The sequence below is a fragment of the Anomaloglossus baeobatrachus genome, chromosome 11 (assembly GCF_048569485.1).
Source record: "Anomaloglossus baeobatrachus isolate aAnoBae1 chromosome 11, aAnoBae1.hap1, whole genome shotgun sequence".
Classification (NCBI taxonomy): Eukaryota; Metazoa; Chordata; class Amphibia; order Anura; family Aromobatidae; genus Anomaloglossus; species Anomaloglossus baeobatrachus.
In genome coordinates this window covers 179,938,802-179,956,427 of record NC_134363.1, presented here as the reverse complement: position 1 = coordinate 179,956,427, position 17,626 = coordinate 179,938,802, and positions in this window count along the sequence as shown.

Genomic DNA, 17,626 nt, shown 5'->3' with positions numbered 1-17,626 from the left:
AAAATTAGCTATCATCAACAACTTCTTCCTCGTGATAATGATACCCGCATGACATTTGTATTCATATTTCTGGCGAGAGTGGAAGTGGATGGCAATTGGCCATGGAATGTTCTGTGATGCAACAAAGCACATTTTTACCTGAATGGAACGGTGAACACACAAAACTGTCGCATATGGGCTACCAAAAATCCGCATGCAGTCGAGGGGGTTACGCTGTATTCACCAAAGGTAACTGTTTGGTGTGGCTCATCATTCATCCTTGGACCGTTCTTTTATGAAGAAATGAGGCCAACTGGAGTTGCTACCTCTTCCGAGACAGCAGCGAGGTACCAAACAATGCTGGAAACAGTAGTTGTTCCGCAACTCCAACAGCAGCAGTGTCTTCAGATGACCACCTTCATGCATGGTGGAGCACCTCTTCACATCGCAAATCATGTGAAGAACATTCTGCGTGCACATTTTCCCCATGACAGGATTTTGAGCCACTCCTTTCCTATCGCACGGCCACCGCGCTCGCCCGATCCCAATCCTTGTGATTTCTGGTTGTAGGGTCACAGGAAAGAGCATGTTTATCAGGGATATGTTGACTCCTTGGCTAACCTCAAAGACCGCATTATTTTGGAAGTGTGAAGCATCCACCAGACATGCTACATGCAAGCGTTGATCATGTTCTGCATAGCATGAACTTGATCACCATGCATGATGACGGCTATTACAATCAGTTACACAACAATTTAGTAGAATTACAAAATGTCATTGCAATCAGCCTTTACTAAATCAGCCTTTACTGAAATAGTGTAAACAATCTGTACAAACCCAATACAAATTAGTCGAAACAAAGACACACAGTCAGATTATTTTCTCATAGCCAGGTGTGATACAGGGCCTATCAATCAGACATTATTAAAATAGTGTGGACACTCTGTAGAAGCTGATACAAATTATTTGCATCTCCTTTTCATTCTAAGAAGTACAGGTAGAACTTGATACAAATTAGTTGCAGTTAACTTCAAAACCAAGGTTTACAGCCAGATTCTTTTCTCATAGCCAGGTGTGATACAAAGCCAATCAATGAGCCATTATTAAAGCATTAATTACTTCCTACTGTTGTATCCATACAAAGAACTAAATACAAAGAACTACTCAACCCTGCTCATAGCCAGATATGATACAGAGACAATCAATCTTTACTAAAAACCAGTATGCACAAATTATGTGGCCTTTTCACCTCCCTTTCGATATAAAGAAATATCTATAGCTGCTTAAAGACAAAGTTAGCAGATCCTGATTAAATGTCTTTTATTAAAACACGATCAATGATCACTCCCAACCACATGGTATTGGGCCAAATGACCCTGTTTATATAGACATCCCGAATTGTTTGAATGCTCAGAATAAAGAGACGTGACAAACTCAGATACAATATTGTCATTTCTTTTTAAATCATTGTTAAAGCAATTTAATATTTTATTGACTGGTATACCATCAGCTATGTGGTACAAAACAAACAAATAGTAATGTCCACAAACGCTGCTATATGTGTCCTGGATTTGCTTGGTTTCATAGCAGTATAATTCAGTGTTTCTATTTAAGAAGCTTACAAACTCATCAGGAAAAGTAACGCTGCTCGGCGAGAATCTATCAAAAAATATTGCTTTTTTATCATTGCAGAGTACAATCAATATCCAATGTCGTCTGTTTTGACTGGAGGTGTATGTATTTACGATGTAGGCAGCAGGTCTATGAGTCACTCTATATGACGGCAGCAAATCACACGGAAATACACCAGAAAATATGTATTCTGTATAGCGATCGGACTTCAATAAGCTTGTGAGTTGCAGGGTATCCATAATTAGATAATATCAAATAATACTTCTCTTCTGTGGTTGATTTCAAGTATAGTTGAGTTGAGAGCATATATTATCATATTTACAGTGTGCGGCGTAGGTAGCGCAAAACCGCACTTCAGTGTACAGGTTGCTTGTGTTAACAAGTGGGAAATGGCCCCTGGGCTCTTGATCAGATGACAAATAAAATTCAAACAACGTGAATCCGTCCATAAATTCTTCACGGTATATTGCCAGAGCCCTATCAGACTTTTGCTTCCCTAATATATGGGCAAGAGCCATATACTCTCTTATGGCTAAACCAACATTGAAATTAGGCTGGAATGGGGAGCTGGAATCTGTTGGCCATCCAGGTATAGATTCTCGTGGTTTACGTTATAATGATCAAAGAACAATGGATTTTTATTATACGAACCACTAAAGGCTTCATTATCTACAAAGCCCAAAATAACAGCTTTTGGAATTTGCCCCAAGAAGAGGTTCTCGGGGTTTGTAATTCGCGTGCCAGCTGGAATACTGTATACTTCCATGCAGACCCTATCAATAGCGTATTTGTCTGTCGCGGATAGTAGGGAATAACTGTGAACTATACAGACAGCTGGAGACACTTGCACTCTCTTTGTATAGGAAAGAAAAATTCTTCAGCTCACCTGTTGCCCGGACTGCTGGACCTTGCGGGTGCCTAGGATCCGTCGGTGAGTCCCAACCGGTTAGTGGATGAAGGAAATAGGAAAAATGATCCGGCACTGATTCTCATTTTAAGATAAAATCTCCAAAGTCTTTATTAGAAATATTAAAAACATCGTGAAGGCCGAGTATGAATCTTTACATGGAAACTTTACGCGTTTCGGACTACACCATAAAAACAACTAGAGTTCTTAATCATAAGTCCACTTATGATTAAGGACTTTATTTAAGATTTTATCTTAAAAGGAGAATCAGTGCCGGATCATTTTTCCTATTTCCTTCATCCACTCTCTTTGTATAGACCTGGGACATATGACCTGTCAATCAGAGTTTGTGATATATTTGATCGATTGTTCATGTGGGAAACAATATGTAGGAAGGATGACACAGGCGCTACATAACCGTTTAAATTCACATAGACATAATATTATAAAGGGTTTTTTTCTCCATAGTCTTTCCCGTCACTGTACGGTTGCACATGAGAGAAAGGTCAGTTTCACCATCACTCCCATTGAGCAGATCCCTATGAATATTCCTAATAGATTTGATATGCTGAGTAAAAAGAAAACCTTCTGGATTTATAAGCTAAACACCTTGAAACCTATAGGTTTGAATGAGGTGACTGATCTATTTTATTGAATTTTAATATATTTTTAATATTTCATATGTGTATTCTTATTTATATTAATGTTTAATACATCTAATATTTTAATATATACTTTTTTATTTTTTAGATTTTAATATAATATTAGCGATCCCTATATTTATGAATAATTTATATTGGACGGTTTCCCTTGTTAGTGTTAATTAATTATTATATTGTTCTTCCATATGCATCTCTATATATTTTTTCAATATTGACGTTCCTATTGCAAAAATCATTGGATTAATCACTGTATTGCGACTATTGCTTACCTTTGCCATATACACCGATCTGTGGCCCTGCGGGAACTTCAGATGGATTGCCTCCATTATTTGTCCTTAAGAGTTATTTACCGTTTAATTTTTAATTTTTCTCCCATGATGAATATCTGCACTTGAGTTACCTCGCAGGGCATGCGCAGAAACTTTTTTTCCCACGGTCTGAACTTATTTGATTTATTTTGAACAGCGCTGTGTTGTGACTCCCACTCCGGAGCCTCGAGTATAATACAGATTCAGCATTACATCGCTTTTTTTCTTCCTATATGGATCTAACACATTGTTCAACCTTTTATATGTAGCCTCTTTTTTTAATATAGATTTTTATTTGTTTTTTTTCTTTTTTTCCGGTCTATGACATTTTCTTGATGGTTCCACCAGGACCCTCCAAGAACAGACAGTATACACTTTTGTGATATATTTAACCCTTATATGTACATTTTTACTTGTGAGCACATAGATTTTTTTCCCATTTAGATCTCCCAGGGAACATTTATTATTATTTTTTTATATACATAATATGCACACTTTCCAGCACACCTTCTAAATGTGGCGCTGACGACTTGATGTTTCATGTATTCATACACACACACTTTTTTCACTTTTGTTCAATTCACTATGAGTGTTCTAACCACATTCTGGAGACTCTAGTTTTTGGGTCTACTAGTTTTTACTATTTTTTTCTTGTTCTGTTTCTTCTTTTGTTTCTTCCCCTTGTTTCTCTTGGTTTTTTTCACGAGAGTAGTGGTGGTTACCATCACTCAAACAAAGACTTGCTTTAAAGAATATTAACGACCAATATAAGGGTTCTAGTCATCACCCATTTACACGATTTTTTGTTTTTTTTCTCTTTATTTCTTTTTTACTTTTGCACAAAAAAGTTTTTTTGGACTTTTATTACACATAAACTCTGCTGTTTCACAATGATATATTTAATTATCAAGTATATGTAGATTTGATATACCACTGTGTTTTTGCCATGTCATCCGATTAGAGAATCCTCCCGCTGATTTTTTTCTTTGTAGTAGGCGGTTCTCCTCTTACCAGTTGTGTATATATACCTGTCATTTTCATCTGTTTGATGCTTTTTGTTGATGTACTGGTCCTGAGGAAGAGGTTTTTACCTCGAAACACGTAGACCTATTGAATAAAAGAAAGTTTATCTTCATCAACATTCTACATCTTCATTTCGGCTGATGTGCAGCTTTAACCCCTTCTCTACTCCATTTTGTACGCTCATCCACGCGGGGCTGCAGCAGACACCATTATCTTATGCGCACTAGTGGTTGTGACTGTCACAACCCTTCCAGGTGAGTGTACACTTACAGTTAAACCTCACTGATCTGTTTGGTATTACACTATCAGCGCTCCTTATTTTCAGATTTATACTCTCTTTATATAGACAGACGCCTGTAAGATCTGCTCTTTGTATGGGTCCGGATGACCTGACATCAAACAAAAAGTGTTCTTATGTCTCAACAACTTAATCTTGAGGTCAAGGCCATTCCGTATGAGCTTTGGCTGATTAATTACACCTCCAAAAATTGGCCCCCCGAGATCTACAGGCTTAGAGTGGTCAGTTATTCAAGCTCTTTTGACAAATCCAGCATTTGGGGCATCCAGACTTTGGCCATTATGATGACCTGCACTGTCTTTATAGATGAATCCAGCAGTAGACTGTGTCAATAGTGTTTGTGAGCTGTAATTTAAAAGATTTTCAATGGCAATAGAGGTTATCTGATTGTGAGATAAGGCCATCTACCAGAGTGATGGTGACCTGATTAAAAAGAGTCACAAGAGGGAAGTTCATAAGCACCACACGAACTCCACAAGCGATAGCCATATTACCTTGTTTGACGATAAGGCAATTTATGTACAGTAGAATGTTGTTCAGATCAGAATAATATTCACCGCTTCTTGTTATGAAAAAATCCAGGGGGCATTGTCTGACAGAGCTGCAATAGGTTGAACCTCTACAAAAAGCGATTTCTCAGTACTTGTTTGTGTTGAAGGGATGTCAAACATATCCAGTTCAGATTTTGCGCACTCTTCAGAAGTATCGTGTATGAAAGCCATTATAGCTGATTAGAAGATGTTGTCAACAGAGCGTCTGACTCTTGTCTGACTGCTTCATCTCTTGGTAGTATTTTTATTCATGAGCATTGGGTGCTGGCACATGTCTTTTTCTTTTTTCCTCTTTTATAACAAGATAAACTAGCCCTCTTGCGGGGGTGTGTTTATCCAGTTCATTATGGCTCATGAACGGGTTGTGACCGTATCTTTAGCTATGTTTTTGACAGCCATCTTCACATTAGGCTTTACTAATTCTAGACATCTTCTGAAAAGGGAAACGGCTCTTCTAAAAAGACCTCTAAAAATTCCGGCAAACCTGCATCATACATGTACTCATCGCCACGAAAGCCTTCTAATCTATGACCCGATTGAGCAATAGAGTAGCGGGCATAAATGGTGGGATCGCCATACACCCTTTGAGCCACCATTTTACCGTGTCAATGCAATCGTGGTCTAAAATATAATCGTAAAATACTTTTTACGTACTTAAATTTAACAGGGATGCCCTGATCTGATAATAGAGAGATTGTCACAGAATCAAAATGTTGCTTGCATATAGGTACATAATCAGGTCTTGTGTCCTGAACAGTAACAATTTCACTGATCTTACCTGTTACCTGAACAGTTCTCAGAAGTTGTTTATAGCTGTCCCCCAAAAGCTGGTGTTGGATAATATCTGTGTACACATATAATATATAAAATCTATCTTTTATATCCATTCCAGATGTGTGTTATCTACAGAGGCCTCAATAAAAGCTTTTAGGCCTAAAATACATGACATCTTCTGTCCTTGAGCAAATTGTATCGTCGGTGAATCCGATATGGTAACACTTCTCTTCACCTCATCGTGTTGATCTGTTCTTGTTTGCTAATGCCACACACCATACAAATTTTGATATCCAATCAATTACAGTCAGAATGTATTTGATATCATTTTCACGTAAATATGCAATCATGCTGACAAGATCTGCCTGTCACTGTGTATCAATATCTGACACAATAATTTTATTTGATAAAAATCTTTTTCTAACAGGTTTGTGTAGAGTATATGCATCTTGATTATTCAGCCAATTAGGCAGATCTGTCTTTTTAATATGGTAATTGTGTGTTTCTTTTTGGAATGGAATTTCAGCACCTCCAAAAGAACCAGCATTTTTAGGGTTGAAATACTGTTTTTGTAATAGTTTTTCACTACACCTAAACACCATGATTGAATAAATAAGGATGGTGTGGTGTGCATCAACAGCTGATTCTCTCTAGCAGAAATACAACTGTATAAATCCTGTTAAATATGGCTTTTCAATCATTTACCTACGATGGATATTACAGACCGCTCCATTCTTTGTAGGTGGGAAACATGCAAAATTTGACAGTGCATCAAATACTTATTTTCCTCACTGAAATACAGCTGACAGCCTGCTACTATGTTTGGAATCAGAACTAAAGGCTGCTTTACACGCAGCGACATCGCTAGCAATGTCGCTGGTGAAAGCACCCGCCCCGCCGGTTGTGCATCACGGGCAAATCGCTGCCCATGGTGCACAATATCGCTAGGACCCATCACACGCACTTACCTGCCTAGCGATGTCGCTGTGGCTGGCGAACCGCCTCCTTTCTAAAGGGGCGGTTCGTGTGGCGTCACAGCGACGTCACACGACAGCCGTCCAATGGAAGTGGAGGGGCGGAGAGCAACCGAAAGATAGTGACACCCACCTCGTTGCCGGAGGACTCAGGTACACTGTTGTTCGTCGTTCATGGGGAGTCAAACGTAGCGATGTGTGCTGCCTCAAAAACGATGAACAACCTGCGTCCTGCAACAGCAACGATATTTGGGATTAGAATGACGTGTCAACGATCAACGAGTAATTTTGATCATTAACGGTTGTTCGTACGTTTCATGCACAATGACGTCGCTAACGAGGCCGGACGTGCGTCACGAATTCCATGACACCCAACGACATCTCATTAGCGATGTCATTGCGTGTAAAGCCCCAATTACTCCTATGCTGTTCTTTTAATTCCTTTGATGATGTTTTAAATACTAAAGTTTTCAATGTTTTAACCCAAAAATTGAATATTTTAAGGTTTACTCCTAAAATGACCAAAAATACCCACTTTGAGGTATGGTTTGCATAAACATACTCCTTTTTGTGTCAACCCATTGTATTGTTTCACTGTACTTTTAACAATAAACTATGATGCAGCATCTAAGTAGTTAAATGTGCAAGGGTCTCACTCTATAATTCATTAGCCCCTCTTGATGTGATCATATTGTGCCCATTGATGCTTAATAGTGGCTTGTTAAACAAGAAAAAAATCTTTAAATACAGGTAGAGTACAAAAACGGACTCACAAGTATCCTCAAACCTTTATTAAAATATAAGTTTATTAATTAATCCGGGCGCCCAGAAACTTAAGGTGTCATACTCTCCTTTAATAGGTAGGGACACCATCTCGATCTAGGGTTACCAGGGCACCCCCCCGTCTCTTCATCCAAGTATCAATCTAGTAAGGTTTCACCTGACCCCATTGTTTTGTTATTTGTTTGTGCGTATATGGGAATTTTTAGGATTCATTAATTAACTTATATTTAATAAAGGTGTGAGGATACTTGTGAGTCTGTTAATAGTGGCTTGCCATAAACAGAACGTTTTTCTAATTCATTTAAAAACAATCAGTGATTATGTGGTAAATTTAAATGATGGGGACAAATGTAAAAAAAATTAAATAAAATGAAAATATAAAAACATAAATCTAATATATAAAGATGAGTGTTACGGGGGCTGTCTGATAATAAAACCTAAAGGAATGTCAGACAGTCAGGGTCCACCGTGCAAAGACTCTGCTGCAGACTATGGCAGAGGATAAGGGGTATATAAGTGTGCCACTGTAAAAAATAATAGCACAAGTGCAGAGTGCAATACCTCTGTTAAACTCACAGAGGAATATAATTAGAAAATAAAGCAATTCCTCCCTTACTTGGAGGGTGTGTGGAATGGTCTCTGTTAAAGATCACAGAGACAAAAGCAGTGAGTGTGAAATGGCACCTACCTAGGTTCGTTCCTCTAGTGGTGCCAGGAGACGGATAGCAGCGTAAGCCGCACAAAGCTCCTACCTGCGTTCGCTCCACTAGTGTGCGAGGACACGAACCACTAGATATGGCACCTGCCTAGGTCCGCTCTTCTAGTGGTGCAAAAGAGACGGACAGCAGCATAAGCCGCACAAAGCTCCTACCTCTGTTCGCTCCCCTAGTGTGCGAGGATACGAACAACTGCCAGACGCAGTATAAGGAACGTTACCCTAGCGGCAACGTCCACCTACGAGTAGAATCACAAGGCCCAGCCGAACCATGTGCCCCAGGCACCTGCCTATGTCCGCTCCACTAAGAGGTAAGGATACGAACTGCAGCCAAAGCTGTAAGGTATAAGAACGCTACTCTGCCGGTAGCGCTCACCTAACATAGACAGAGAGATACCTAGAGGGACGTGCACAGGGTGTCTACCCTCATGCATGAACCGAGAGGACTGAGCGCCGGGCGGCGTCCATCAGGGTCTTATATAGACTCTGTGCCTCATCCAAGATGGAGGACACCAGAGCCAATCCGCTGCCAGAATGACAGCAATGACGTCTTGCTGGCCTATCACCGAGCAAAGTGTCACAAGCACATGACCAGCGACCAATCGGCATAGAAGGTGTCAGAAACATGTGACCACGTGTCACAAGCACATGACCAGTGGCCAATCAGCTTAGAAGGTGTCCGAGACATGTGACCTCGTGTCAGCGATGATGTCACCCGCACATGTGCAATGGCTCCAAGATAGGACTTAGTCTCCAGCGCTTGCACATGTGCAGTAGCAAGAAATCTGGACATAGTCTCCAGAGCCACAGCAACCGTAACAGTACCTCCCCCTCAAGGGCCCCCCTCCCGGTGACGCAGGTAATCGGCGACTAAATCGGGAGCATGGACAGCCTCCTCAGGTTCCCAAGAGCGATGTTCCGGGCCATAGCCCTCCCAATCTATCAAGAAGAACCTGCGCCCTCTAACCATCTTAGAACCAACTATGGCTCGTACCTCATAGCTAGAGCGAGAGGAATCAGAGGCAGGAGAGTGCACTTCACGAGCGTGAGGTAAAATAGCCGGCTTTAGCAGTGAAACATGGAATTTGTCATGGATCCTAAGATGGACGGGTAACTTCAATTGGTAGACTACAGGATTTACCTGTCAAAGAACCTCATAAGGACCCAGGAAGCGAGGAGCAAATTTGACAGAGCTCACTCTAAGTTTCACGTGTTTTGCAGAGAGCCACACAAAATCCCCTGGAGAAAAGACAGGAGCCGGGCGACGAAACCGATCGGACACCGTCTTCATACGGTCCTTAGCTGCTTGGATCGACTCTTGAGTCCGATCCCAAACCTCTCTGGCATTAGTTGCCCAGTCGGCCACAAGAGGAGAAGGTGCAGCAGTGGGAAACGGTAACGGTACACTAGGGTGTTGCCCATTATTGAGTAGGAATGGTGTCTGCCCAGTGGCCTCAGCCAGCGAATTGTTAAGGGCAAATTCTGCCCAGGGTAGGAGGGAGGACCAGTTATCGTGGTTCTCAGCAACAAAGTGTCGAAGGTATATAATCATGGATTGATTGGTACGCTCAACCAAACCATTGGTCTCCGGATGGTATGCCGAAGAGAGATTCAACTAAATTTGCAGAAGGCTACAAAGATCTAGCCAGAAATGGGAAGCAAATTGCGGGCCTCTATCACAAATGATATGATCTGGCATCCCGTGAAGCCTAAAGACATGCTTGAGGAATAGTTTGGCTAGTACCCCGGAAGACGGGATTCTCGATAACGGTACAAGATGAACCATCCGGGAGAAATGGTCCGTAATGACCCACACAAATCTATGTCCCTGTGAACACGGAAGATCACCCACAAAGTCCATGCCTACCACCTCCCATGGTCTATCTGGCACTGGTAAAGGATGCAAGAGCCCAGCCAGTCTCTGCCGTAATGGACGGTTGCGAGCACACGAATAGCAGGAACCGACATATCTCTTGACTTGGCTGGCTAAGTGTGGCCACCAGTACCACCTCTCCAGTAACTCTCATGTCCGCCTAATACCAAAATGCCCACCCACCTTTGAAGTGTGGGCCCACGACAGTATATCATTCTGTCGATCAGGCGGCACAAAGGTCTTGCCCAGTGGGATTTGGTCTAACGTCACAGGGGAGAGCATATGAAAAACCCTGGAGGGAAGGATAAGACGAGGTTCGTCAATCTCTTCCTTGGTAGAAACCATAGAGCGAGACAGGGCGTCTGCCTTGTTATTCTTACTCCCAGACAGATAGTTGATGGAGAAGTGAAAGCGGGAGAAAAACAAGGACCAGCGGGCTTGGCGAGGATTCAGACGCTGAGCGATTTGTAAGTACGTCAGATTCTTATGGTCTGTATAGACCTGGAAAGGATGTTTCGCTCCTTCCAGCAAGTGACGCCACTCCTCCAAGGCTAATCTCAGGGCGAGCAGTTCCCTATCCCCAATGGTATAGTTTCTCTCTGCCGGTGAAAAGGTTTTAGCAAAGAAGAAACACGGCCTTTTTCTACCTGCACCGTTCTTTTGATACAAGACCGCACCAGCACCCACTGAAGAGGCATCAAACTCCAAGAGGAAGGGCTTATTCTCATCGGGTCTTTGAAGAACGGGAGCAGTTGAAAAGTGTCTTTTTACTGCCTCAAAAGCCTGGGATGTCTCAGTAGACCAGACTTTTGGATTAGCACCTTTCTTAGTCAAGGCCACCAAAGGGGCCACCAAAGTAGAGAAATGGGGTATGAACTGCCTGTAATAATTTATGAATCCTAAGAAGCGTTGCACCGCCTTCAAGGAATGAGGTTCGGACCATTCCAGGACAGCAGAGAGCTTCGCAGGATCCATAGCCAGACCCTCTTGTGAGATAATGTAGCCCAAAAAAGGCAAGGATGACTGCTCGAATACACATTTTTCGAGTTTCGCAAACAAAGAATGCTCCCTTAAGCGAGAAAGGACACGAACGACATCCTGACAATGAGTCTCCAGATCAGGAGAAAAAATCAGGATGTCGTCCAGATACACCACGACGGAGGATAACAGTAAATCCCTGAACACATCGTTTACGAAGTCCTGAAATACTGCGAGTGCATTACATAAACCAAAAGGCATGACGAGGTATTCATAGTGACCGTCTCGGGTGTTAAAAGCGGTCTTCCATTCGTCACCCTCTCGAATTCGTACCAAGTTATAAGCACCCCGCAGATCCAACTTCGTAAAAACCTGAGCTCCCCTCAGTCTGTCAAAGAGCTCCGAAATTAAAGGTAACGGGTGTGGAGACACGGGGCTCAGTGGGTTCTCTCGTCCACTAAAACCCGCCGCCTTTAGAAAGACAGCGTAGCTCAGGGCTCATCCCAACTGAACGCCGGCCTCCTTAACCGTGGGCGTAACACTACTCAGACAACACAGGGTGAGGGAACCACAATAATTAGACTTTATTGGATCCCCAAACAATTAACGGCACATAACACATAACCAGCAAAACACACAAATGTAACAGGCAACAGAGTCTCACCCTTCCGCTGGCTCACCAGGGATTTAGAATGTCCATGCCTTACAGGTTCCAAGCTGTCTGAGGTCTGCAAAGTCTGTAACAGGTGACTGAACTGTCCCAACCTGAGTGTCCTCCTTAGGTAGTCCTGGTTTGATGATAAAATCCTAGCAGCCGGAGTCGAAATCCCTAGGCTGTGGATATGGTCTCCAACCGGGTCCGGAGTCCCTAGATTGAAGCCATAAGATATCCTGATCCTCTAGTCAGCTCCAAAGAGCTTAGACTGGATCCATCAGCATCCATCAACAACCCCTGGTGGCTTAAAGAAGTCCTTTTTATAGCCACAACCTTCCACTTGGATACACTGCGTCCTCATCGATTGGTTGGACAAGATTGCTTCTCCCATTGGAGGAATTTCAAGCTGCATGGATAATGTTCATTTAAATGATGTGCATAGAAAGACTGAGGGTGTACATGTAAACTGGTAGTCACCCACTAGACAATGGCTACTAAGGTAATTACATTATAAATACACAACTACAATACAATGGTTACTGGAAATGTCTGGAGAACAATACCTCTGGCTTTCAATGGCCAACACAATTACATTGAGTCAACAAGAGTCTTGTAAAAACAATGAGGGACTTCTCCCCCGTCTATAGTCGATCTATCATGCTGTCTGGCTGGATTTTAAGAAACTTTAACCCATGAGAGTCCATGTCGTCACATTCCTCCCCCTTCTTAATATTAGCCAGACATGATAGGCTTCCGATCATCCTTCTCCTCTTGACGGCATTATCCTTTTTAATGGTGAGGTCAGCAACAGAGGCTCGCATCTATTCACCTCCCCCTGATTACCTCCCCCAAGTTGAGCAGCTATATTGTGGACAAGCACTAAGGTGGGGTCCATGAGTTGGGCCTGCACAAATCTCCCACTATCAATCCTCCCCCAGTCAATAGCCACAGTGTGGTTAGGCTTACTCACGGTTCTTGGCTCAGAAGTGGATGATGGAGACTGGGAATGCAAACCATCCCTGGAAAAGATGTTAGAAAGATCCACATCAGGGTCCTGCTTGGCTTGGAGGTGGGTGATGGCTTCTTCAAACTGACTGGATAGTCCTTGTACTAGGTCATTATCCAAAATGACTGGTGTGAGCAGGTAATTCAGAAGCCCCACTTTCACTTCCCTTTGAGTGGTATCCGAAAACAACAGGCTTGGTGGGGCCATCTATGAACCCCACTTCAACTTTCTCCTGGCTAGTCCCCGAAACAACAGGTGTGTGGAGGCTGTCCATAAACTCCATATGGACCTCTTCCTGGTCAGACCCCAAAGTAACTGTTGTGGGGACGGTGTCCATAAGCTCCACATCAGCCTTGCTCTGATTAGTCTCCACAATGACAGGTGTGGGGAGGCTGTTCACAAGTCTCACATCAACCTCTCCCTGGTCCTTTCCCAAAATAACTGGTGTGGGGACGGTGTCCATAAGCTCCACATCAGCCTTGCTCTGGTCAGACTCCACAATGACAGGTATGGGGAGGCTGTTCACAATCTCCACCTCGACCTCTCCCTGGTCGGTCCTTAGGTCCATCTGCACACATGCCAGAGGGGCGTCTGAGCGCTGGCCCTCAGCCAGGGAGACGGACAATTGGGAATCCGGTAAAGGGTCTTCCAGAGAAACAACAACTGGGCTTACCAGAGTGATGGAAGATCCAATGTCTCGAAGTCCCTGAGCCTGTATATCACCGACCTTGACCGTCTGGATGTGGGGATGGAGGTTGGCTGGTGTACGGTGTCCGGCCTGCCGTAGGGTGTGGACTGGATAAACCACTTCCTCAGCTATTGGTGTTTCTTGGGAGCAGCATTCCCCAGGTCTCGTTGGTTCATCTCGGCACATGTTGACTGGTTGGAGTGGCAGACGGGCTCCAAGCATGCGGCCTCCTGTTTTGGAGACAATCCTTATCTATATGTCAATTGCACCCACATGTATAACAGCGCCATAGTTTGGGAGAGTCACAGGCCCTGTCTGTAGTCCTTTGTTTTGGCGCAGCTTCTGCTGGGTAGCGGGACCATCCTTCTCGACCAGCTGGTGTTAGCAGTACTGCAGCTGGAATCCCATAAACATATTCCAGAACATAAGCCCTCTCTTCACTTGAGGATTTAGGCCCCAATGCATCCAACAATGCTGTGGCTTGGGCCATCTTGGACAAAGTTGATTCCCGATTGTCACTAGATCCATGATGTGGCACATAGTCTAAATCCTCTGGGTCAATATCGGCGGGATTCTCATCGTCCTCTGCATCATTCTGGGCATCCCAACAGACTAATTTCCGGATCAAGTCCGACCGAGTCTCAGCGCTCCAGCAGACAATCTCTCGCCTCCGGCACAGATCCTACAGCATCCATTTACTGCAGCGATCGTAACTCCTCTCTTGTCCTTGTCCCATGGCTGAGCTGGTGGGGTTGGACATGGCAGCGTCCAAAACCTGAATGCCTCCCCTATGGCCTGCTGGGTATGCTTATGTGCCTCCCTGGTTGTTGAGCCCTGGACGGTGTCCGAAAACACCAGTCCACTGCAGCTCCCCTGGGTAAATCAGGCTGAGTAGTATCCCACCGCTGCCACCAATTGTGGAGACACGGGGCTCAGTGGGTGCTCTCGTCCACTAAAACCCGCCGCCTTTAGAAAGACAGCGTGGCTCAGGGCTCATCCCAACTGAACGCCGGCCTCCTTAACCTTGGGCGTAACACTACTCAGACAACACAGGGTGAGGGAACCACAATAATTAGACTTTATTGGATCCCCAAACAATTAACGGCACATAACACATAACCAGCAAAACACACAAATGTAACAGGCAACAGAGTCTCACCCTTCCGCTGGCTTACCAGGGATTTAGAATGTCCATGCCTTACAGGTTCCAAGCTGTCTGAGGTCTGCAAAGTCTGTAACAGGTGACTGAACTGTCCCAACCTGAGTGTCCTCCTTAGGTAGTCCTGGTTTGATGATAAAATCCTAGCAGCCGGAGTCGAAATCCCTAGGCTGTGGATATGGTCTCCAACCGGGTCCGGAGTCCCTAGATTGAAGCCATAAGATATCCTGATCCTCTAGTCAGCTCCAAAGAGCTTAGACTGGATCCATCAGCATCCATCAACAACCCCTGGTGGCTTAAAGAAGTCCTTTTTATAGCCACAACCTTCCACTTGGATACACTGCGTCCTCATCGATTGGTTGGACAAGATTGCTTCTCCCATTGGAGGAATTTCAAGCTGCATGGATAATGTTCATTTAAATGATGTGCATAGAAAGACTGAGGGTGTACATGTAAACTGGGAGTCACCCACTAGACAATGGCTACTAAGGTAATTACATTATCAATACACAACTACAATACAATGGTTACTGGAAATGTCTGGAGAACAATACCTCTGGCTTTCAGTGGCCAACACAATTACATTGAGTCACCAAGAGTCTTGTAAAAACAATGAGGGACTTCTCCCCCGTCTATAGACGATCTATCATGCTGTCTGGCTGGATTTTAAGAAATTTTAACCCATGAGAGTCCATGTCGTCACAACGGGTATTTGTTCTTTATTGTGATTGCGTTGAGACCCCTGTAATCTATGCAGGGACGCAAATCACCCTCTTTCTTCCGAACAAAGAAAAACCCAGCTCCCGCGGGAGAGGCAGACTTACGAATGAACCCCTTCTCTAAACTCTCTCTATATAGGTCGACATGGCCTCCGACTCAGGTATCGACAGGGGGTAAACCCTGCCCTTAGGTGGAACCGAAATTGAGATAAGGTCTATGGCACAGTCATACGGCCTATGGGGTGGAAGAACCTCAGCACCCTGTTTGGAGAACACGTCAGCGAAATCCAAATAGGGTGTAGGTATGGGAGAGAGATCAGTTGCTGCAACCACAACGACCTTAGGTGGTAAGGGAAGACATCGGGACTGACATTTCGAACCCCAACTAATAATGCTGTCGGACTCCCAGTCAATGTGAGGAGCATGAGTCCGAAGCCATGGGAGACCCAGAAGGACGTCGTCTATACCCTCAGGCAAAACAAGAAAAGAAATCTCCTCTATGTGACCCTGAGGCAGGGAAAGGCGCAAGGGAACTGTCCTCAATGTAATGGAGTCAGACAACATAGTCCCATTAACAACACGGACAGGAATAGGCGCCTCTAACATGATAGAGGGAATATTGCGTCTCTTTACAAATCCTGAGGACACAAAAGTCCAGTCAGCTCCGGAATCCACAAAAGCCATAATAGGCCATGTATTCTCAGAGAATGAGAGCTGACCTGGGATACTACACTTAGAGAGTGCAGAAGACGTCTCTAGTAACCCCCCTCTAATGGTTACTAGGCCTGGGAGTTTCCCTGACCACTAGAACACTTGTTGGCATAGTGCCCAGCCTGATGAAATACGTAACATATAGGAGGACCAGACTTGCGTAGTCTGGAGGACGTATGACCTAACTCCATAGGAGTGGGAGATGTTTCAGATGGTGAGGAAGATGGTAGTGGACCCTCAACAACTGGAATAGCCCGATGCTTAGGGCGTGAGGAAGAGACCTCGAGTCTACGTTCCCTATGGCGTACGTCGATCCTCGTTGCTACTGTGATCAAGTCCTCCAGAGAAGCAGGGACCTCACGAGTAGCAAGGGCATCCTTGACATAGCCTGCCAACCCTCTCCAGAAGATAGGAATCAACACCTTCTCTGGCCAATCTATTTCTGCCACCAGAGTTCTAAAAGCAATGCATAAGAACTAGTGGATAACGAACCCTGAGATAGATCTAAGAGTCTCAGGGCCGCATCATGGGTAACCTGCGGACCCTTGAATAACGCTTTAAGAGCATCAAGAAAGTCTTGATGTCTCAGAGTAACCACATCAGAGCGCTCCCATAAGGGAGTCGCCCATTCTAAGGCTTTGTCCTGAAGTAAGGAGATGATAAAGCCTACTCTGGACCTCTCCGTAGAGAAGCGAGAAAAGTTGACCTCTAGGTGTATCTGACACTGACTAATGAAACCACGACATGATCTGGCATCGCCAGAATATCTGTTTGGCAGAGCAAGTCGAGGATCATGTGCAGATGTCACCATGGTCTGAGGTTTATCCTCTATACTCTTGAGCCGCGACTCAAGTACTTGTATGTAACGGTGTAACTGCTGATATTCTGCCATAACTGCCAGACCTTTGGCTCAGTCCTAATGTTACGGGGGCTGTCTGATAATAAAACCTAAAGGAATGTCAGACAGTCAGGGTCCACCATGCAAAGACTCTGCTGCAGACTATGGCAGAGGATAAGGGGTATATAAGTGTGCCACTGTAAAAAATAATAGCACAAGTGCAGAGTGCAATACCTCTGTTAAACTCACAGAGGAATATAATTAAAAAATAAAGCAATTCCTCCCTTACTTGGAGGGTGTGTGGAATGGTCTCTGTTAAAGATCACAGAGACAAAAGCAGTGAGTGTGAAATGGCACTCACCTAGGTCCGTTCCTCTAGTGGTGCCAGGAGAC